Genomic DNA, 22,257 nt, shown 5'->3' with positions numbered 1-22,257 from the left:
ACATGGACAGAAAAGGCTAGAAACCAGTAGTTTACACGTGTCATAAAATATTCTGGGTACTCTGCATAAGTGGGATGAGTAATGAGAGGTGGGCTGTAAATCTGGCAAGAGATTAAAACTCAGCTCCTTGTTTTAATATAAAAAATGTATCTCCATTCCTATTTGTAGCTGAAAATTTGATCAATTCATACAAAATAATATGAATTGAATGTTAACTCATGAATAAAAATGCATATTATTCTATTCCTGGCTTTCTGTGTGAATAACTTTCAATATAACTGATCTTAAAATATAGAGTTCTAAGGTATAATTGTATTTCAGATGGTAACAATAAAAACATCAATATTATGATAGATATTTGCCATAATTCTTTTTAGGAATAAAACTGTATTCAGACTATGAATACCCCTAATTATTATCCTTTTTCTTTGCACAATATATGACATAGTGTAGTCTGTATATATCAGAACAATAGCTGCTTTAAAAACTGATTTCCATGTTGTTTTAAATTCTACTCTAGGTTTTTTTTTAAGCGAATCGATTAGAGATTTGAATATGATCTAGCATTGCCTTTAGTTTCCTTCAATTGCTTTTGGTGGTATTTATGAAGCCTGCTGGCATGATTGAAGGCCAAATCTGAGTTTCACATATGCATGTTTTAAAGCAAATTTAGTCTTTAAATATTGAAGAATGAATGATTTTTAATATATATATAGATATATGAATGAGATCTCCAACTCCAGGTGGTTAGTAGTAAAGCTGCAGGACATGTAGAAGTGGAAAGAGATGTAAAGAATAGTTAGCATGTCTGATGGGAAGTTTGAGCTTAGATTTTGACTTCCACAAGATTTTAACTGACTATCATGAATCTTTTAGTGTGGGAAAAATAATTTCCTACTGTAGCAGGTATGCTACAAAATAGGTTATTTATCCTTGTTCTCACTCAAGAGCTATATGTTTTGCGATTCAGAGTGAAAAAGCTAAGCTCAACATTACAAAGCTTATTCTTATCGCACAGAAAGACTGTGCAGATGTACTAGTTTTTCTTGTATTCTACAGATGTCAACAAAAACATAAAACAAACATAAGCCCAGTATGGTTGTGATTTATTAGACAAGTAGCTAAACAGTTATTACATAGAACACAAATCTACAGCTGAAGTTCCATTGTAGTTTAGGTATTAAAGTCTTAAAGAACATTTGAAGTCAGGACACCAGAGATTGCTATACACATTGGTAAATGTCGTATTAAAGCAGAAAGTCTAAAATATTTGAAATAATGAATTCCGTGGCATGCTATTATCAGTAAGAAAATACAATAAAAAATGTTGCAACTATATTTTAATGCAAACACAAGATCTGTATTAGTAATGTTGACCTTATTTCAATTTAATTATTAGTGTAAGGGACAATGGGACACCCCATAAATCCAATAATTGCATGCCGATAGAGTGCTTTGTGGAAGCGGGATTATAGTGCATCACAGACTCGCATCGGGGTACACGCATTTTGTGCACTGAGACTGGAAGTTTCTGGGAGGCATGATCTTGCACACCAGAGAGGCTGGAGAGAAGACCGCTCACTAGATCTTCCCAAGGTACGTGACCCAGTGCAGCAAAATAGGGGGAGCAATTTTAGGGAGCATAAAGTATTTCAATGGTCAGGGGAGCCCTTGGATGGTTTTAAACAGGTAGCTTGTTCCATCACTAGCCCCTCCACTGGTCTTCTACACCCTGAGATACCCTAAGTGCACTTAACCAACTGCACATTCTATTAGTAAATGTGTGAGCAAAAATAGGAAGTTTTCACATTAATCACTCCAAACTTGACTGTAAAAAATATGATTTCAGTAACCGAGTTGTCGAAGCATGGAACTAATTACTGGACTCCATAGTGTCATCCCCAAATCTTCAACACTTTACCCTTAGATTATCCATGGTTGACCTATCCAGATTCCTAAGAGGTCAGTAGTACAAGTGCACTAGAGTGCCTTCTGTCCCCTGTCCTATTGCTCTCCTATATCTCCTATACCTTTCTTCTATTCCTATATCTCTTCTTCTATTCTTTCATTGATATGTTCTATTACTATACCTTCTTTTCTATTATTTCTTAGATATTGTTCTGTCGGGCTCTCTGGTAGACGTCTCCCAAAAATTCACAGGTACAAATTTCAGACACACACGTTTGAAAATTCAAAACAATGTTCTTTATAATGAAAAGTCCCTTAAACTAAGCCCTCTTTTGGTATAGCAAAGAGCACTTGTCTCCAAACAAACTGGTAATTTGTACAAGTCCCTTATCAGTTCTGTGATACTTAGCTTGCAGCTGTGAGGTAATTCACAGTCCTTTCACAAAGTGAAACACACTTTGCTCTGGTTTAGTTTCAAAGCAGGGAAAAATCAGCACACAAAAGGTCAAAGTCAGTAAAGCAGTCACAAAACACAATGATCAGATAATCCTCCACAATGGCCAAACCCACAGGCTGCTATTTGTAGCAGCCTCACTAATTACCACAGCCCCACCCAACCACAGGTGGCCTCATTTTCTTTGATAATAATCTCTCAGTTGTTGTTGCCTTTGCATCGCTCTCCGCATGCGTGGCTGTATCATTAACTCTTGTTCTGAATCCAAGGAGGAGCTAGATAATTGATCTCCTTCTGAGCTGTCTGCCACACTCTCCTCCTCCCTGTCACTCGTGTCTTTTGGGTCAGAGGAGCCTTCATCAGCAGATTCCACGAGGGGGGGGGGGCAAAACAGGCCTGCAGCATGTGGATGTCTCCCCCACATCCACAGTCCTTGGGGCAGGAACTGGGCCAGAGCTAACCACAACAGATATATTTTACTATGAGTATCTCCTCTATAACCTTCATCATGTATTTTACTATGTATATATATATATACCCACTAAAACCCTTATTGTTTATTGGACAAAATAAATAAATAAAATAAAAATATATAAAATCCTTGAGTTATGAATGTAATTGGAAGGCTTTACATCATTTCTTTCACATGAAGCAAAGGTGACATTGGCAGTGATGATGATTGGGGGGGGGGGGAAATACCAGTATTATGGAATAGTTATTTCTGTTCTTTTTTTTTTCTCCCTTTTTCTACCTCATGGGGGAAAAAACCACTCAGAATACAGTGATTTGGAACTAACAAGAAGGGTGATTCCCCTCTCCCTCCATTTAGGAAAAAAAACAAATGTGAGAGAAATAAGCTGCTACTTAAGTAATAGAGGAGGCCATCAATAACAATGCTGTTCTGTCTGCTACTTCAGGAAATGAGATTATTATATATTTCTATCGTCTGCTGGATGAAAAAAACAATCATGTACATGTTCTGAACTGCGACAGGGTTTGCCAATTTGTGGTGGTGTTTTCTGCCAGGCAAATGATAGCTAAAATTGTCTCTGAGAAGATCAAAATATATTACCTGACAATGGATTAAACAGTGCAGTATATATGTCTGAAAGATGAGCAAAATCTCAACTAGGAAAAAAAAAGACCTTTAAAAAAAGACTTCTGAACAACAAAACAGCAGACAGCTACAAAGAGAAGGAAAAACTAACATTATATATAATTGTTTGATGCTTGGCTATATAGGTAACATTCTGTTATTCATTTACCTTGAATTGGGCACAGGTAGAATTATACTTATCTGCTATATGAATCAAACTTTAAAACCCCAATCCTATGCATCCTTATTTGGAAGTTATTTTTGAATTGATGTCTAAAGAAGGGCTCTAAATATTAAATACATTAAACCACTGGTTCCCAACGTGGGGCCCACAATCCACAGAGGGACAATTTGATTTTTAATGGGGCAATTGGAACCTTGTTTAAACCACGTCAATGGCCTTCTAGGTTTCCTCTGAGTGAGTAGGAGTTCACTTTTTGAATAATAAGAATTATATGTCACAGAGGGGGGTCATAAGGATGCTTAGGTGGGGCATAGCCAATAAAGGTTGGGAACTACTACATTAAACTAGCTTCCCGGGTTGATTGGGGAATTATAGCCATCTACTATTCTATACTGCGAGGAACAGAAAGGTTTAAAAGAAATAACTACAGTGATCCCCCGATCATTGCGAGGGTTCCGTTCCAGGACCCCCTGCAATGAGCGGGTTTTCGCGAAGTAGCGCTGCGGAAGTAAAAACACCATCTGCGCATGCGCGCCCTTTTTTTCATGGCCGCGCATGTGCAGATGGTGTTTTTTACTTCAGCACCTGGGAAGACCCCCGCCCAACAGCTGAGGAGCCGCCTGCCCGCCCGCCTGCCCGCCGCTTGTCCGGCCGCCGCTGGTGCCGCCGCCGCTTGTCCGGCCACCGCTCGTGCCGCCGCCGCTTGTGCCGCCGCTGCTGGTGCGGCTGCCGCTTGTCCGGCCACCGCTCGTGCCGCCGCCGCTTGTCCGGCCACCGCTCGTGCCGCCGCCACTCGTGCCGCCGCTGCTGGTGCGGCCGCCGCTTGTCCGGCCACCGCTCGTGCCGCCGCCGCTCATGCTGCCGCTGCTGGTGCGGCCGCCGCTTGTCCGGCCGCCGCCTGTCCGGCCGTCGCTCGTGCCGCCGCCGCTCGTGCCGCCGCCGCTTGTCCGGCCACCGCTCGTGCCGCCGCCGCTCGTGCCGCCGCTGCTGGTGCGGCCGCCGCTTCTCCGAGCGGATCCTGCCGTTTGGGGCACTCGGCGGGCAGGGGCATGAAGGGTCACCCGGGCTCCCGATCCTGCTGGGCGGCGGGGAGACTCGGCGGGGAGCGCGCGCGTCCGGGACCCAGAGCGCCCTTGTGGCCGCCCATTCATGCCGCTCCGTCGCTCGCCATGCTGGCTTCCCCTCAGGAGACGCGCCTGAGTGGCCTTTTTGCTGTTCCTCTCAAGAGTTCTTGCGGGGGAAAAGCCGCTAGCCAGCTTTCGGAGCTCCTCCGGCGTCACCCGGCTTCTGGTAGAAGCCTTCTCTCTTTTTTTTCTTGCGGCGAGCCCGAGCCGTTCCTCTCTCGACTGCAGCCGAGCTTCCCTCGGCCCCCTTTGGCCCCGTCGCCTCCTCCCTGCCTGCTTTTCCTCGCTAAGCGCATGAAAAAAAAGAGAGAAGGCTTCTGCCAGAAGCTGGGTGACGGCGGAGGAGCTCTGAAAGCCGGAGAAGAAGAGTCTCGCAGGCGGGGAGGAGGCGACGGGGCCAAAGGGGGCCAAGGGAAGTTCAGCTGCGGTCGAGAGAGGAACGGCTCGGACTCGCCGCAAGAAAAAAAAGAGAGAAGGCTTCTACCAGAAGCCGGGTGACGCCGGAGGAGCTCCGAAAGCCGGGTAGCGGCTTTTCCCCCGCAAGAACTCTTGAGAGGAACAGCAAAAAGGCCACTCAGGCGCGTCTCCTGAGGGGAAGCCAGCATGGCGAGCGACGGAGCGGCATGAATGGGCGGCCACAAGAGCCTGATGTTGGCGGAATTGGGGACTAGCGAGGAGCCGAAGAAACCCGCTGCCCACGAAAAGGGGAAACGCGGATGTTAGGCTCCTCGCTGCTGCTGGTGCGGCCGCCGCTTGTCCGCCCGCCCGCCGCCCGCCCGCCGCCCGCCCACGCCGTTGCTCGCGCCACTCAGCTGGGAAGCGGGGCTGGGGTTTCCCCGCCGCCCACGCAAAGGGGAAACCCCGGCAAGAGGGGGAAGACCCAGGGAAGCCGCCCAGCAGCTGATCTGCCCGGCAAACTTCACCATCTACGCATGCGTGGCCATAGAAAGAAAAGGGCGCGCATGCGCAGATGGTGTTGTTTACTTCCAGGTTGAAAAATCGCCATATAGCCGTTTCGCAATGATCTGGATCGCAATACCCGGGGATCACTGTATTCCATAATTCTGATCTACCCCCCCCCCAATTATCATAATTGCCAGTGTCATCCCAATCCAAGCCCAGTAACTTAAACTATATATTACATTGGCATTGTGGGAATGTGGCCCGTGTTTTTCTGTGTTTTTCAGGTCTACTTGGATGCCAAGATTTGAATTCTTTTGCACATAAATATTGTGCACTATGGTTGACCTACAATTTTTTGCAATGAAACTAGAGTGGTACCTCTACTTAAGAACTTAATTCGTTCCATGGCCAGGTTCTTTAGTAGAAACATAGGGATTGTGTAGGACAAGAGAGACCCTGGGAACTAATAGTATTTATGATTTCAATTATTTTGATATGGATATTGGATGTAACCTGATATCAACACCATCTCTGTATTTAACCACGTCATAATCATGTCTATGGAGATTCTCAATAATCCAGGTCATGGTTGTCTCGGAAGTGCTTTTTCAAAAGTAACTGGATTTTGTCTTTCCTTGAAGATACAGTGGTACCTCTACTTAAGAACTTAATTTGTTCCGTGACCAGGTTCTTAAGTAGAAAAGTTTGTAAGTAGAAGCAATTTTTCCCATAGGAATCAATGTAAAAGCAAACAATGTGTGCAAGCCCATTAGGAAAGAAATAAAAGCTTGGAATTTGGGTGGGAGAAGAAAGTGGAAGAAGAGGAGGAGGACAGTCACTGCCGAAGGAAGAAGGTGAAGTGAGGGGCGTAAAAAAAATCCAAAACTTTAAGGCTTAAAAAAAAAGAGCGACTCTGAGGCGGCAAGGAGCACGCGCCTCCAATACATCCGGCGCAAGACTGCCTCCTATACACTGCTTCCCATATACTGACTGCTGCTGCTGCTACCTGCTGCCTCTTCCTTCCCATGCTGAAGGGCTGCCCTCTTCTCTCGCTTGCTCGCTCGCTTTGTAGCTGGCATCTTTCCTTCGCTGTGGTGACTCCTCAGCTGCCTGGAGCAAAGGGAGCGTTTCTTTTCTCTGGGTGCTGACAGAGGTTTATTCCCTCTCCAAGCGCCCAGAGAAAGGAAAATGCTTCATTTGCTCTGGGCTGCTAAAGCCTCCTTAAGCACCACCAAAAGGCTCCTCTGACAGCCCAGATGGATGGAATTAAAGGGGGAATGGCAGGAAACTGGCCGGGCCTTCGGGCCTCTCTCAATTTTCCTGGGAAATTTTTCTTGGCTCAGGTTCTTAACTAGAAAATGTAGAGGCAAAAAAATCTTGAACACCCGGTTTTTATCTAGAAAAGTTCTTAAGTAGAGATACCACTGTACTTGTTATTCTGTTCCAACAGTGTAAGTATATAGCAAGAATGAAATTGAATGAGGCTGTCTTTTTCACTTGTTATGCTCAATGATGACAAGCAATTCATTTTTGTCCTCTGTTTCCAGCTATAAAATGTAGAACAATTGAATCAGTTAAAAATAAAAAATAGGAGGGGAAAAGTATCAATTCCAAGCACAGGTAATTTAATGCTATTAGTTTCCTTTATCTTTGCAAAACTGCTTTAAGGATTCAGTGGTTAATTTTATAGTACGGCAGAAAAGTCTCACCATCCTTGTGGCAATAAAGACTTATTTTCACTTTTAATCAATATAGTTTTACTTCAATCTACTTTCTCCATTAATGTCAGTGATAATTTACATCATGATACTATTCTTCTCCCGCATCTATTTAACTGCTAATGTTCTTCCACTTTTAACGCTTTAGTGACAATTAGGTTTTCTAGGTCAAACTCCATATACTAGAGAAGCTTGGATAAACTATTGACTTGTATCTGTGCTCATATCGCCTAGAAATCTATAGTTAAAAGCAGATGTCATTTCACACTCCCTTTGTCTTTTAATTCCATGTTACAGCAGAGTGCAAGATTTATCTAGCAACCAAGCGCATCTACACAATATGTTGTTTTAAGTGTTAGAAAGTGCACCCATAATAAAATGTGGAAGTTATTTCAGATACCATGTATTACAGGGATATTATATCAGGAATATAAACACAATATTCTCCTAATACTTTGAAATATATTTTTCATGTTTCTTCATATCATTGGAGCTTATAAGCATTGTAAAGCAAAATATGAGGATTATCAGCCTGTGTGTTCCTAAGCATGCTGCAAGCATGTGTGTATTTATGAATATTTGCACATACACGTATATATATTCACATGCATGCACAGTGAATAACTGTTGTGCTCTTCTCAGCCAATTTGCTAAATCTACTATTTATTGTCCCCAATTTGTAGTTCTATGTTCATATTCATTGACTAATGAAAGATCATGCAATTGGGCTCAGTCAATTGAATTTAGTACATTTCATTTAGGTTTTCTTTAACTTTCATTGCATTATGACTTGATTGTAAATTTACTTAAATTTACTTAAGTGTTGTTCATGACCTATAAAGCCCTTCATGGCACCAGACCAGAATATCTTCGGGACCGCCTCCTGCCACAAGAATCCCAGCGACCGGTTAGGTCCCACAGAGTCGGCCTTGTTCGGGTCCCATCGACTAAACAATGTTGTTTGGCGGGACCCAGGGGAAGAGCCTTCTCTGTGGGGGCTCCGACCCTCTGGAACCAGCTCCCCCCTGAGATTAGGATTGCCCCCACCCTCCCTGCCTTTCGTAAACTCCTTAAAACCCACCTCTGCTGTCAGGCATGGGGGAACTAAAACATCTCCCCCTTGCCCATGTTGTTTTGCCGTTTGATTGATTGACTGTGTGCCTGTTTTTTATATATATATTGGGACTGTTTTATGAATTTCCTAACTTAAATTGTAATTAGATTGGTGGGTTTGGATTTGTTACTATGTAGTGTTTTTTACTATTGTTGTGAGCCGCCCCGAGTTTGCGGAGAGGGGCGGCATATAAATCCAATACAAATCTAATCTAATCTAATGTAAATAGTTCCGTTCCTCTAAAAAAAAGGTTATGTGTTTTTTGTGATGTTTTTTGTGAGTTATATTTTCCCAAAGCATCATAAGATAGAGTGTTACCACTTCTGTAAATGGAGAGCAAACCCACCCAACAGTTTTTCTTTTCCTCTTCCTGCCTGCACTTCCCAACTCCTCTTCAAAAAGTTGGAAGGACCAACTCAAGATGTAAGGGCTGCTGGTGGGGGGAGGGGAGGAAAGCAATCAATGTAGGAAAGATGATAAATCAATACACACTTCCTCCATGATTTCGAATTGAATTTTGGAGTGTGTGGCACAGAAAATTACACAGGGGATCAAAATCCTCCTTGCTTTGCTCAGATTCATTAGATATCATTTATTTTGTTATTATTTATATCTTACCTGTATAATATATATAAATAATTCAAAGGAGCGAACGTAGCTAATACTCTTTTCTCTTTTCTATTTTCCCAACATGTGAGGTGTGGGGATCCCTATGAGGTGAGCTGGACTGAGAGAGAGTGACTGGTCCAAATTCACCCAGCTAGCTGTCAGCATAAGGTTCTATCCTGAATTCTAGCCTGGTGCCTTAATCCCTAGACCAGTGATTTTCAACCTTTTTTGAGCCGCAGCACATTTTTTACATTTACGAAACCCTGGGGCACATTGAGCTGGGGTGGGGCGGCTAAAAAAAGTTTGGACAAAAAAATTATCTCTCTCTCTTCCTCCCTTTCACTCTATTTCTCTCTCCCTCCCTCTTTCTCTCCCTTTCTCTTTCTTTCTCTCTCCATCCTTCTTTCTTTCTCTTCCTTCCTTCCGCTCTTTTTTGCTCTCTTTCTCTCTCCCTCCCTACCTCCCTCTATGTCTTTCTCTTTCTTTCCTTCCCTCCCTCTCTTTCTCTCTCTCTCTTGCTTTCTTTCTCTCTTTCTTGTTCTCCTTCCCTCCTTCTCTTTCTCTCTCTCTCTCTTGCTTTCTTTCTCTCTTTCTCTCTCTCTTGCTTTCTTTCTCCCTCTCTTGTTCTCTTTGTCTCTCTCTCACTCTTTCTCTCTCTTGCTTTCTTTCTCTCTTTCTTTCTCTCTCTCTTTTGCTATCTCTCTCTCTCTTGCTCTGTCTCTTGCTTTCTTTCTCTCTCTCTTGTTCTCTTTCTCTCTCTCTCTCTCTTTCTCTCTCTTTCTTTCTCTCTTTCTTTCTCTCTCTCTTCCTTTCTCTCTCTGAGCTTCGCGGCACACCTGACCATGTCTCGTGGCACACTAGTGTGTCGCGGCACACTGGTTGAAAATCACTGCCCTAGACCAACTGGCTCCATAGAATGTAAATATCTGCTGGAAAATATGCTTCTAAAATTGTGTTAGCTTTTTCTTCTAATTACAAAATCAATAATTGGTAGAAAGGAAAGTAAAATTTCCTAGACAAATATTGTGTTTTCTTTGCCTATTTTGCACACACATATCTTACAGTCGCCTCTATTTGCTACATGCTCACTAGAAGTATTTGTTCAAATATTATTTCCTCCAATAAAAGGTGCCAAATAGCAATGGTGGCCAAAGTGAGAGCATGATGCAAAATCTTACGCTGCTTCCTATTTTTGTATTGCTATTCGCTATTTTCTGTAGGACGTTTCCATCCCAACTCAGTTTACAGAATGCAAAGCCTTAGAAATACTTCTAGAGTTCCCTCAAGTGTTTTCACCATTGCAATTTCAAAATGCTAATTATACCGATTGGGCTGGCAAATAGTCCTTCTAACTATCCAAGAGGGGACTATAAAATCAGGCATCCAAATGCCCATCCTTACCCATATTGTGTGCCTTCTCTGCTCTTTATTTAAAAAGCTGGTCCATTTCTGTAAAAAAAAGACATTCTCCTTTTTGGTTAGTTGCTTGCTGTTATAGTGCCATACTTTAAAAATAAGGATTGAGGAGCTGGCTCAATGCAGAGATTCCTATCACTGAGAAGCTGGTAGCTACATCAAAATAATTTATTTTGGGATATCTCCAGAGCATCAACTAAATAAAAACTTAAATGTTTGGCTGTTGAGAATGAGACATCAACATCACATACAAGTAGAAGTGATAGGAACATATTAAAGCTTTATAGGTAAGTGACTTATGATAGCAAATGCATCCAAGCAATAACTTGGACACCATAGGGTATAAGGAAGTGATGAAGGCAAAAATGGCACATAACGGCAAGTATCCTTATTTTTTCGTATTTAAAATTGTGTCATCCCATACTCTTTTTGCTGTTTTTGACATAGACCTAAGTGTTCCCTAAAAGTTGCTATTTATTGGCAAAAAAACATTAAATATGCCTGTATTATAAGGCCATCTCTCTAACTGTGAAGAATCATCAATATCCACAATTTAAAAATCATATCTAAAACATAGTGCTAGTCTCAATGTACAATAAACAATTGCTATATATTAAAAATAAATTTAAATATCAAGTGTTGCTTTTAAATAAAACTTCTTTTAAATAAAATTTCTGTCTGGAGAAAAAGTTTAGTATTTCTTACACCAGTGTTTCCCAACCTTGGCAACTTGAAGATATTTGGACTTCAACTCCCAGAATTCCCTAGCCAGCATTCGCTGGCTAGGGAATTCTGGGAATTGAAGTCCAGATATCTTCAAGTTGCCAAGGTTGGGAAACACTGTCTTACACAAAACTTTTACTGCATCTCAAACTTCAGGGAAGCATCCTTTTATTACATCTATAACTGGATCATACATTAAGTAGCGTCAGCCAAAATGATTCAAAAGAGGGCACAGGTTTTCAGGTTTTCTAGAATAGGGCTCCCCAACCCCTGGGCCATGGCCCACTATCGGGCCATGGCCTATTTGGAACAGGGTGGTGCAGTCTGCATGAGCGATGGGCTGGCCTGTGTGCACACACATCTCAGCTTGTGAAATTTGAGCAGCACATGCAGAGCATATGTGCTGCATAACACTTCTAGTATGTAAGTTGAGCTGCATGCTTGTATCCTCTTCCTCCCTCAGCTAGGCCACCAAGCTACAAAGGTTGGGGACCGCTGGTTTAGAATTCTTAATTGTTGTGTCCCGGGAATCTCCAGGACCGTCTTGACTGGGGTGCGGCTCATGCGGGATAAATGGTGCATTCCTATTGGCTGTTGCACTAGACTGCTGGATATTTGAGAACAATGAGAGGCAGCTGATTAGCCCTTTATTCATGGCTAGACCAGTTTTGTTGCAGTCAGTATTGTTTTACCTGATAAAAGGATTTTATTTAGGATACAACTGGCTGACTTGTAATACACAATATTAATCAAGTAAGATGTTAGATAAAAACAGGATGAGGAAAAAATAAGAAGTCTAATAATTAGATCAGATACTCTATGTGCCTCAAGGTCTGTGCCAAAACATGGTTATGAAAAAAAGGAAGTTTCTTGGGTGAGAAGTGAAATACAGTGGTACCTCTACTTAAGAACTTTTCTAGATAAGAACTGGGTGTTCAAGATTTTTTTTGCCTCTTCTTAAAAACTATTTTCTACTTAAGAACCCGAGCGGAAAAAGTTTCCATGAAATTTGAGAGCGGCACGAAGGCCTGGCCAGTTTCCACCATTCCCCCTTTAATCCCAGCCATCTCGGGCTTTTCTGGGCTGCCAGAGGAGCCTTTCGGTGGTGCTTAAGGAGGCTTTGGCAGCCCAGAGTGAACAAAGCAGTCTCATTTCCCTGGGTGCTTGGAAAGGGAATAAACCACTTTGCTGTGGAGACTCCCTCACACTGCCTCCCATACACCTGGCGCGAGGTTGCCTCTCAGAGTGTCTCGGCATGGAAAGCCAAAAGGGGTTCCCCCCTCTCGCCCGCCTGGGTTTCTCTCTCTGGTGCAGTGTATGGGAGGCGCATGCTTCTTCTTGCCGCCTCAGAGTCCCTCTTTTTTTTTTAAGCCATAAAGTTTTGGATTTTTTTTATTCTCTCACCTCACTTTCTTCCTTCAGCAGCTACTGTCCTCCTCCTCTTCTTCCTCTTCCTCCTCCCACACAAATTCCGAGCTTTTATTTCTTTCCTAATGGGTTTGCATGCATTATTTGCTTTTACATTGATTCCTATGGAAAAAAATGCTTCTACTTACAAACTTTTCTACTTAAGAATCTGGTCACGGAACGAATTAAGTTCTTAAGTAGAAGTACCACTGTATCTTCAAGGAAAGACAAAGTCCATTTACGCTTGGAAAAAGCACTTCTGAGACAATCATGATCTGGATTATTGAGAATCTTCATAGACGTAGTTATGACATGGTTAAATACAGAGATGGTGTTGATATCAGGTTACATCCAATATCCAGATCAAAAGAATTGAAGTCATAAATACTATTAGTTTCCAGGATCTATCTTGTCCTACACAATCCCTATAAAGCAAAATAATAGCAAAAATAAACAAATATTACAGTGTTTATGAATATGCTATAGTTCCACAAAATTGAATAAAGGGAAAAAAATCATAAGATCTGCATGTAAGAATGGGAATGGAAACAATGTTGAGACATTTAAAACTTATTTTGTCAATTTATTATACAGGAAGGCAGAATAAGATATTGTCTGAAATATTAGCCTCAAGGTAAGAAATATGAAAAAGCTACAGAATAAAGCATCAGTGCAGAAAAAAAAAGCAATATGCCAAAATTAAATGAAATGAACCAAGTGCCATTATAAACATTCAGTGATTTTTGAAATATATAGCAGGGAGACCCAACTGGAAAAAAAATAGAAGCCAGAAAAACAAATGGAATAATATATATTTAAGTTTGAAAAGACTGGTACTGGAGAAGGATGGTGCAATTTGATAATCAAGTACCTTGTGCAACTTGGCTTTTGGTGTTCTATACAGTTTTTAATTTTTATGAGCACTTAATAGCCTAATTAAAAGGGATGATGGGGTAAACCAAACTGAGATTGCATATTATATGCTTCCCTATGCCTGAGGGAGGAGATATAAGCATGACTGCTAATAGTTTCTGCAAGATGCAGGCATCGAACTTTACAAAATAGTGCAATATGCTACCATATAAACATACTCTGGTTGCTTTTGAAAGTCCTAAATTCATTAGAGCAGAGTAATTTACATCTCATAGTTGAAGCAAGGAATTTTCTTGTCTAGAAATTTAAACACATACTACCCTGTTAGGTGTTACATAGAAAATTAAAGTGTAGCAGCACTATATCTTACTAAACATACTATAATATGGATTGGATCCAGAATTTGATGCCAACAAAGGATATTTAAGCCAGAACTTAATGAATAAGACAAAGATGCCTGTTTATAATGTTTCCATATTATAGGTAGTTAATACATTATTCTAAATAAAAAACAAATTAATTACAATACATCTTAGAATAATGTGCAACCAGGCTATTGATATCAACGATAACAATTTTAATGTTGATAATGAGACTGTGCACCAGTCAATTTGAATTAATAAAGAATTTTGTTCTGTTAGAAATTTATATGACCAGTGTTTCTAAATCACCCAATGGAGTGGAAACCTGCCATGAACATAAATTTCAAAATCCACAGAATTTTGCAACATGGCTTGCAATTCACACCCACCCACTCTCTCACACGCACACACACAAATATGCACTTAAAATTGCACAAAGCTCCACAATTTATAATGAAAAAGACTGTTTGCAAAAAAACTTGGGAATTTAGTACAATATGCATATATTAGCAGATACATGGAACTAGGGAGTGGGCTACTGCCCAGATTTTGGGGCGGGGGGGGGACTGAAAATGGAGCTCCACCCCAGAGCACCCAATTTGCATTGAAAGGTGTTGAAAGAAAATGCAGGGTGTTTTGCATAAGCCACGCCCATAGTGTGATACCGGTAGTAAAAATTTTGGTAGCCCTTCATTGCATGGAACTATTTGTGAATAGTTATTGCTTACTATTTTTATTCAAAAACATAAACTGGTACAATAATGAAGTCAAACTTAACTTGTGAACTATACAACTAAAAATTAGATAACAGTGAAACTGACAAAATCAGTCAATCCTAGTCTGTTATAAGAATAACTAAATCTTAATCCAAATCTTTTTCTCTTCATTTACTCTTTATGAGAAGCCTGTAGTTTGGCACAATAATGTTCCCATACGTGTTCTGATAAACTTATCTCATGCTCAAACATCTGAATAAATAGAATCTATTTTTGTTTCCCGCAAAATACTATTCTGTTTATATAATTGCACAACCAATGAAATAAGATTGGCCCTTTGCAATCTCACTAAGGTTTATTAGGAAGGTAGGCTGAGCCACTAAATACATATAAGCATACTATAATAGTAAAAGTATAAAAAAGTATATATGAGACAATTTTGTATACATGAGACGATTTTGAAATGGAACATTTTCCTTGGGTGGAAAAACATCTTTCCATAAAAGTTACTTTGTATTTATCCTCTTCATTATCGGCATACTAGAATACTGCTCAAAAAAGGAGAGAGGTAGTAGCAGGTGACAACAGGATGCTCAAATGAACTTTCTCTCACTATATTCTCTGTAATGAAATCTACACAAAGTTAAGACTTGTTTTAAAAGTCTTTTCTATCCCATCAGACACTATTCGCTTAAATACATACTGTCAGCATCACTGCATTTAGCCTAGTTCTTATTTCTAATTAAAATCAGATTATTATCCTGCTTTACATTCAGAATCATATCTTGCAATTAAGGCCATATAACGTCATATAAATAAACGCATATCACTTCTGTTTCTATTAAACACTGCCTTACTTCATTGAATGTTACCTCTGCCTGTAGATAACCGAACAATAGAAACATAGAAACATAGAAGTCTGATGGCAGAAAAAGACCTCATGATCCATCTAGTCTGCCCTTATACTATTTTCTGTATTTTATCTTAGGATGGATATATGCATCTACTACTCTTTCAGTAAAATAATATTTTCTCATGTTGCTTTTGATCTTTCCCCCAACCAACTTCAGATTGTGTCCCCTTGTTCTTGTGTTTACTTTCCTATTAAAAACACTTCCCTCCTGGACCTTATTTAACCCTTTAATATATTTAAATGTTTCAATCATGTCCCCCCTTTTCCTTCTCTCCTCCAGACTATACAGATTGAGTTCATTAAGTCTTTCCTGATACGTTTTATGCTTAAGACCTTCCACCATTCTTGTAGCCCGTCTTTGGACCCGTTCAATTTTGTCAATATCTTTTTGTAGGTGAGGTCTCCAGAACTGAACACAGTATTCCAAATGTGGTCTCACCAGCGCTCTATATAGCGGGCTCATAATCTCCCTCTTCCTGCTTGTTATACCTCTAGCTATGCAGCCAAGCGTCCTACTTGCCTTCCCTACCGCCTGACTGCACTGACTGCACAACATCTATTCAGCCTTACATAACTACTTAATAATACATGCCCACCTTTTAAAATGAATGTTTTCGTTGAAGTGTCCAAAGAACGTACGCTGAAAATAGAGGGGAATGAAAGTGAATTTAATAAAGGTTGCAATAATGAGCCACAAACTTTCTCCGTTCTAATTTAAGATTCTGTGGTGATGGTCTGATTTATAGCCTTCTTAATGACTCTGCGGTGCTGTTTAGCGTCTGGGAAGTGGAAAGCAAATCTAACTTTAAGTGTTTGGAAGTGGCTTCTGTTGCTGTTGCCAGAGAACGCATCCACACAAGTGCCGTTTCAGAGGTTTCCAAAAGAGAAATAAAACTCTCAGAAGTAAGATCTGCCAAGTCTCCAAATTTCAGTTTTTCCACATGCTGTGTTTTTAGCTGCGACATTGAGCCCTATGATGTGTGGAGAATATTTTAAATCTCCTGAAGGATTCACTCACAGCTATTTTTGCCCAATGCTTGTTCATCTGTCACAAAGTCCCTGAAACCCAGAAGCTTTTTCATGCTTATAATGTAACTTTCTTTTCTCTTTTTTGCGGAAGACAATGTTGCCAGGCTGCACCTGTGGGCATGAGTTTTTTCACTGCAGAGTTGGCCATGCCATGTCACAACAACGGCTTCCCAATTGTGTTTCTGTCAATTGGGAAGATTTGCCAATATGGGAAAAATGGGGGAAAAGTATCACTATAGAAAGCACAGTCCACCCACAAATTTGATTTGGTGCCATGATCAAGGCTCGATTACTGCAACGCTCTCTACATGGGGCTACCTTTGAAAAGTGTTCGGAAACTCCAGATTGTGCAGAACGCAGCCGCGAGAGCCATTGTGGGGCTTCCCAGATTCACCCACGTATCTACAACACTCCGTGGCCTGCATTGGCTGCCGATCAGTTTCCGGTCACAATTCAAAGTGTTGGTCATGACCTTTAAAGCCCTACATGGCATTGGACCAGAATACCTCTGGAACCGCCTGCTACCGCACGAATCCCAACGGCCGATAAGGTCCCACAGAGTTGGCCTTCTCCGGGTCCCGTCGACTAAACAATGTCATCTGGCGGGCCCCAGGGGAAGAGCCTTCTCTGTGGCGGCCCCGGCCCTCTGGAATCAACTCCCCCTGGAGATTAGAACTGCCCCCACACTCCTTGTCTTCCGTAAACTACTAAAGACCCACCTGTACCGCCAGGCTTATTATAATTTATGAGACACCTTTCCCCCAGGCTTATTATAATTTATGTTTGGTATGTATGTGCTGTTTGGTTTTTAATTATGGTACGGTTTTTAGGTTTTTTTTAATATTAGATTTGTGCCTGTATAATACTGTTTTTATCGTGTTGTGAGCCTCCCCGAGTCTTCGGAGAGGGGCAGCATACAAATCTAATAAATTATTATTATTATTATTATTATTATTATTATTATTATTATTATTATTATCATCATCATCATCATCATCATCATCATCAAACGCTTGTTTTAAGTTCTCAGTGGATTTTTCTAAATGCTCACAAATAAATCATCCTTCCACCTGGCTCCTATTGTTGCAGCCTATCACAGAGAATGTTTCTACTACTATTCTACATATAAATCATAGAAAATGAGATGGAAAGTATTAGTATCAATGGATAAAATATATTTGCTTGCAATTTGTTTTCCCCCTGTTTTGGAGGAGGGGTTTGATGCTGACTTTTCTTTTTACCATAGAATAATCCATAAAAATATTCAGGTTTGAATCTCTGGGGAAGGAGTGAGAAACATAGAAACATAGAAGATTGACAGCAGAAAAAGACCTCATGGTCCATCTAGTCTGCCCTTATACTATTTCCTGTATTTTATCTTAGGATGGTTATACAGTGATCCCTCGAGTTTCGCGATCTTGATCTTCGCGAAACGCTATATCGCGATTTTAAAAAAAAATTAATTAAAAAAAACCCCACTTCCGTGTTTGGCTTCGGGAGTCAGCTGGGAAGCGGCGCGGCTGTTTTAAAAGGTCGCAGCCGGCCTGGGGGGCTTCCCAGCACCCCCCCGAACCCCCAACCCGGGTTCGGGGGGGTGCTGGGAAGCCCCCCAGGCCGGCTGCGACCTTTTAAAACAGCCACGCCACTTCCCAGCTGAGTCCTGAAGCCAAACGCCAAAGGCGAACTTCCGCGTTTGGCTTCAGGACTCAGCTGGGAAGCGGCGCGGCTGTTTTAAAAGGTTGCAGCCAGCCTGGGGGGCTTCCCAGCACCCCCCCCGAACCCCCAACCTGGGTCTTCCCGGCCGCCCACGCAAAGGGGAAACCCAGGCTCCTTGCTGATGCCCGCCGCTCGCCCGCCCGCCAGCAAGAGGGGGAAGACCCAGGGAAGGTTCCTTCGGCCGCCCAGCAGCTGATCTGCTCGGTAGCGCAGCAGCAGCAAGGAGCCGAATCGGGGTTTCCCCTTTGCGTGGGCGGCGGGGAACGCAAACTCCACCATCTACGCATGCGCGGCCATAGAAAAAAAAGGGTGCGCATGCACAGATGGTGTTTTTACTTCCGCAACCCTACATCGCGAAAAATCGATTATCGCGAGGGGTCTTGGAACGGAACCCTCGCGATAATAGAGGGATCACTGTATGTTTATCCCAGGCATGTTTAAATTCAGTTACTGTGGATTTACCAACCACGTCTGCTGGAAGTTTGTTCCAAGCATCTACTACTCTTTCAGTAAAATAATATTTTATTACGTTGTTTCTGATCTTTCTTCCAACTAACCTCAGATGCTGCCCCTTTGTTCTTGTGTTCACTTTCCTATTAAAAACACTTCCCTCCTGAACCTTATTTAACCCTTTAACATATTTAAATGTTTCGATCATGGGCCCTCTTTTTCCTTCTGTCCTCCAGACTATTCAGATTGAGTTCATTAAGTCTTTCCTGATACGTTTTATGCTTAAGACCTTCCACCATTCTTGTAGCCCGTCTTTGGACTCGTTCAATTTTATCAATATCTTTTTGTAAGTGAGGTATCCAGAACTGAACACAATACAGTGATCCCCCGGTTATTGCGTCCCCAACCATTGCGAACAGGGTAATTTGCGATTTTTGAACCCGGAAGTCAAAACACCATCTGCGCATGCGTGCCCTTTTTTTCTATGGGCACGCATGCGTAGATGGCTGCCAGGCAGATCAGCTGCTGGGCGGCTTCCCTGGGTCGTCCCCCTCTTGCTGGCGGGAGGGCGAAGCCCCCCCCAGCACCCGCTCGCCCGCCCTTCGCCCTTCGCCCGGGAAGTTCGCCAGGAGTCAGCGGAGAACGGCGCTCCCGTTTTAAAACGGCCGGCTCCGATCGTTTTAAAGCAGGCGCGCCGTTCTCCGCTGACTCCTGGCGAACTTCCCCGCTTTAGGAGTCAGCGGAGAACGGCGCGCCTGCTTTAAAACGATCGGAGCTTTCCAATGAGTCCCGAAGACAAACGTCAAACTTCCGCGTTTGTCTTCGGGACTCATTGGAAAGCCGCGCGGGTGTTTTAAAACGTCGCCGCCGACATGGGGGGCTTGCTAGCACCCCCCAAACCCAGGTTGGGGGTTCAGGGGGGTGCTAGCGAGCCCCCCATGTCGGCGGCAACGTTTTAAAACACCCGCGCCGCCCCCAATCTTCGGCTCCTCGCTAGCGCTGCGGAAGTTAAAAACACCATCTGTACATGCGCAGATGGTGTTTTTACTTCCGCAGCGCTACTTCGCGAAAACCCGCTCGTTGCGGGGGGTCCTGGAACGGAACCCTCGCAATGAGCGGGGGATCACTGTATTCCAAATGTGGTCTCACCAGTGCTCTATACGGTGGGATCACAGTCTCCCTCTTCCTCTTGTTATACCTCTAGCTATGCAGCCAAGCATTCTACTTGCTTTCCCTACTGCTTGACCGCACTGTTCACCCATTTTGAGACTGTCATATATCACTACCTCTAAATCCTTTTCTTCTGAAGTTTTTGCTAACACAGAACTGCCAATACAATACTCCGATTGAGGATTCTTTTTCCCCAAGTGCATTATTTTACATTTGGAAACATTAAACTGCAGTTTCCATTGCTTTGACCACTTATTTAGTAAAGCTAAATCATTTGCCATATTACAGATGCCTCCAGAAATATCAACCCTATTGCACACTTTAGAGCCATCGGCAAATAGGCAAACCTTCCCTTCCAAACCTTTCCCCATGTCACTCACAAACATATTAAAAAGAATAGGATCCAGAACAGACCCTTGTGGCAAACCACTTGTAACCAATTTCTGCTCAGAATACTCACCATTAACAACAACCCTCTGATATCTACGCTTCAGCCAGCTGCAAATCCAGCTGAGTTAACTGATGGTTCTATATGTGCTCAGCTATCGTATTAGCTAATATGAACTAAACAGTAATGGACTGTACTGTGTATTAAGTACAAGTCCATATATGAATGACAATAGTGTGAAAGTGTCAAGCACTCTGTGATCGATGAGGACAATAGAGGCAAAGCATTAATTTGACCAGGCCTACGGTGCATGGATATGATTTATAATTCCCACAATACCATATTCAAGCACTCCAAAACATTTTAATTAATGTAACCATTACATTTAATTCCATTACATCTTTCCTAAGAATGAAGAAGTTTCCATTTTGAGACCTTTCTGTGAAACTAAAAAGAAGACAAATCAATCATCACTTCAGCTTGATTCCATGTAATACCTGGGTCTTGGTCAATAATATAATATAAATCACAGCAAATCTGCACAGCAAATCTGCCCAATCACCAGCATAGACAATTAATTGGCTTTTCACTGCAGAAATAGATGATGTCATCTCTATCTATACCCAGCCCATTGCAAATGCACTGGCTCTACATATTTTTAAAAGTGCTGCTTCAAAATTGCTGGTTTTTTTCTTGCTGTTTCTTAAGTTATTCTGAATAGTTGTTTACAATATGAGTAACAGCCCCAACTTTGATATCTAAATCACCTGTCATCTCCCACTCTTACAGCAACTGATTACTGCCCTGGACACCATTTTGTCCTGCAATGTTGGGTCACTATATTCTCTACTGATTAGCAGGTCAATGTTTCATATCAACTTTTTCAGCAGTGGGGTCTCCATGCAACCGCTATACAGATAGTGTGGGAGAAATAGCCACCATTCCATTTCATATTGTCTCATGTACTTCCTGCACATTTCAGTTGAGTCTAACAAGCTTCAGGGCAACATACAATCAGATTATGGCCTTATAAATTGCCACTTCTTGTATACAATTTAAAATAAAACTTTTGTTTTGCCCTCTGAGTGCTCATAAAGAAGTTTTATAGCACCTTCAACTACAGTTTATTGTATATTGCTGGTGAATTATAAGTGGATTGGGTATAAACCTTTCTCCTAAACCATCGCATAGAGAGAATGTTAGATTTAGAAGTGTTTTTCGCTGAAAAAAATTCCTACCCTTATTAAAAGCAAGATTTATTTATAGGTGGCAAAAAATCTGGGCAATCTCGAGATGTCATGAAAGAGATTATCTATTTGAGCATCAGGTGTTGCAAATGGATGAGCTCTGGATAAGAGAAAACAACAGAGAGTGGAAATTTGGCATGTGTAACAATTACTGAAGCAGGTTTTATAACAAAAATTTATTTGCAAAAAAATCTATTATAAAGACAGGCAAAGGCTATCATAAATTAGCTACATTCCACATGGGGAAGAGTCAGATACTATATTTTCTGTGCCTGTATACCTGGGAAAAAACAGAAGAGTAGCAAGGTCATTGGTAAAGAGCAGGCAGAGTGATAGTCTATACAGGTACAAGTAAATCATTACATCTCTCTCACTCTCTCTACCCCACTGCCCCCCTTATAAATCATGGCGCTGAAGAATTGAGACCACTGAACCTTCATTTCCAGCATCGGATTGAGAGAAGTTGCCATATGTCATGCACATACCATGACATTTTCCAAAAGGATGGAAGGGAAATACAGGATCCGTGCAGCTTCCGCCTGACTAGAAAATAGACATTAGGGACATTTGCAGCTGAAATCAGTAATGGGTTGCAAATCCCATCACTACTGTTTTGTGTGTGTGCTCATGCGCATATGCAATACTTTTGCGTGAAAGCATCCTGGGCGGGTGGGTGGAGCTTCCCACTGCTGCTGCTACCAGTTCATGGATTTAGGCCATACCAGTAGCAACCCACC

General features: G+C 41.9%; 1 long non-coding RNA gene across 3 annotated transcripts in view; it reads right to left on the bottom strand.

Moving 5' to 3' along the window:
- Positions 1–22,257, bottom strand: part of LOC139165938 (uncharacterized) — a 56,573-nt gene that overhangs the window by 12,982 nt on the left and 21,334 nt on the right. The window contains exons 3-4 of one of the 3 annotated variants that reach the window (XR_011558849.1): positions 16,117–16,160; positions 12,978–13,081 (exon numbers count right to left, since the gene is read on the bottom strand). The exons of 1 other annotated variant lie outside the window; for it this stretch is intronic. This is a non-coding gene — a long non-coding RNA (uncharacterized lncRNA). Of the gene's footprint in view, positions 1–12,977; positions 13,082–16,116; positions 16,161–22,257 lie in introns of those variants that run through there. One more of the 3 variants, XR_011558850.1, reaches the window with a different exon arrangement.

Source organism: Erythrolamprus reginae, chromosome 3, assembly GCF_031021105.1.
Source record: "Erythrolamprus reginae isolate rEryReg1 chromosome 3, rEryReg1.hap1, whole genome shotgun sequence".
NCBI classification, from domain to species: domain Eukaryota; kingdom Metazoa; phylum Chordata; class Lepidosauria; order Squamata; family Dipsadidae; genus Erythrolamprus; species Erythrolamprus reginae.
This window is presented reverse-complemented; position numbering and strand designations above follow the sequence as displayed.